Consider the following 2,451-nt stretch of genomic DNA (forward strand, 5'->3'; position numbering starts at 1 on the left):
TAGGGCAATGTTATTGTCCCTTGCCTCTGCCATCCATGAACGGCCTTAAACCTATAAACGCGTACTTATTATTATTGGTGTGTTACATAAAAAAGCGTGTTTCCTATATTTTTAAATGTTCCCATTTTATTACTACCAGTTTAATCGAACAATGAAGCTATAAAACACAACTTAAATCTTATTAATCATACTGAATTGATAACATCAGTTAAAGTATGGACAAAAAAGACAAAATTATCAATAATAGCAGCAATGGTACCTCAAACAGTACTGGTATGTTGCAAAATGAGGTTGAAGACATTATTCCCCCTTTGAGAAAGGGTGAAACAAATATAGAAACGAACTTAAAATATACCACAAGTAAATAAGTAATTAAAGATGACAAAAAACTGAATAAAAACTAACAATACGAATCGACAAAACTGAAAGGGGAGAAGAAAAGAAAGAGAAAAACACAAAGGGAAAGAAGAATACAAAGAAAAGATTGGAATGAGAATCGTGGAGATAGAAAAACAAATGCGATGGAAAGGGAAGACGATGATAAAGAATAGACGAAACATAAACAAACACAATGAAGGAAGACATATCCACATAATCGTAGGTAATCGCCTAAGAACACAGTACAAAGGAGAGAGAGAGAGAGAGAGAGAGAGAGAGAGAGAGAGAGAGAGAGAGAGAGAGAAGAGAGAGAGAGAGAGAGAGAGAGAGAGAGAGAGAGAGAGAGAGAGAGAGAGAGAGAGAGAGAGAGAGAGATAAGGAAGCTGTGGCAGTTATTATTATTATTATTATTATGATTATTATTATCATTACTTGCTAAGCTACAACCCTAATTGGAAAAGCAGGATGCTGTAAGACCAGGGGCCCCATCAAGGAAAAATAGCCTAGTGAGGAAAGGAAACAAGGAAAAATACAACATCTCAAGAACAGTAACATTAAAATAAATATTTCCTATATAAACTAAAACACTTTAACAAGAGGAGGAGAAATTAGAATGAATAGTGTGTCATCTCCCCCCCCATAATTCTCGTCATTCTCCTTTGCTTATAGGAAGTGTGAGAATAAGAAAGAAGAGAATTATAATGGGAGAGGTAGACTCGAGTTCCTCATATAATCAAAATATTGGCCCCATACAAAAGCGGGATTTATTTTCTTCCTCGAATTCCCATATGATGGAACGGTGCCAAAACGTGGCTAGGGAGGAGGAGGAGGAGGAGGAGGAGGAGGAGGAGGAATGACAATACAAGAGAAATGAGGAGGAGGAGGAGGAGGGGAGAAGAAATAGTAGAAGGAGGAATGACAATACAAGAGAAACGAGGAGGAGGAGGAGAAGGAGAAATGGCAATACAAGAGAAACGACGAGAAGGAGGAGAGGAAGCAGAAGAAGAAAAAGAAGAAGAAGACGAAGAAGAAGAAGAAGGAATGATAATACAAGAGGAGGAGGAGGAGGAATAACAATACAAGAGATACGAGGAGGAGGAGGAGGAGGAGGAGGAGGAGGAGGAATGACAATACAAGAAAAACGAGGGGGAGAAGGAGGAGGAGGAGGAGGGGAGAAGAATTAGTAGAAGGAGGAATGATAATACAAGAGGAGGAGGAATAACAATACAAGAGATACGAGGAGGAGGAAGAGGAGGAGGAGGAATGACAATACAAGAGATACGAGGAGGAGGAAGAGGAGGAGAAGAAATAGTAGAAGGAGGAATGACAATACAAGAGAAACGAAGGAGATGGTTAGGAAATTCTTCAACGGTATTCAATACCTCAGATTCCTCCAGGTAGAATCGTAGAAGAATCTGAGAACTGAGAGACTTTAAATGGAATTGAGAAACTCCCTTGACTTATATGATTGAATTCACAATTCGGAATAAATTTGGGGGTCTACGATGGCCCACCAAGAGATTTCATCCTTACTGAATATTAAAAGTTTATTGGAAGGGGTGGGCGTTTGTTCCGCCTATTTCGTAGAAACCGGAATATGCGCGGAATGAGAGATAAGATAATAATAATAACAATAATAATAATAATAATAATAATTATTATTATTATTATTATTATTATTATTATTATTATTATTATTATCATAATAATAATAATAATAATAATTATTATTATTATTATTATTATTATTATTATTATTATTATTATTACTTGCTATAAGCTACAACCCTAGTTGGAAAAGCAGGATGCTATAAGCCCAGGGGCTCCAACAGTAAAAAATAGCCCAGTGAGGAAAGGAAACAAGGAAAAAATAAAATATTTCAAGAACGGTAATACCAGCAAAATATAAATATAAACTATAAAATCTTAAACAAAACTAGAGGAAGAGAAATAAGATAGATTAGTGTGCCCGAGTGTACCCTCAAGCAAAAGAACTCTAATCCAAGACAGTAGAAGACCATGGTACAGAGGCTATGGCACTAGCCAAGACTATTATTATAGATAATAAAAATA

The sequence above is a fragment of the Palaemon carinicauda genome, chromosome 8 (genome assembly GCF_036898095.1).
Source record: "Palaemon carinicauda isolate YSFRI2023 chromosome 8, ASM3689809v2, whole genome shotgun sequence".
Lineage (NCBI taxonomy): Eukaryota > Metazoa > Arthropoda > Malacostraca > Decapoda > Palaemonidae > Palaemon > Palaemon carinicauda.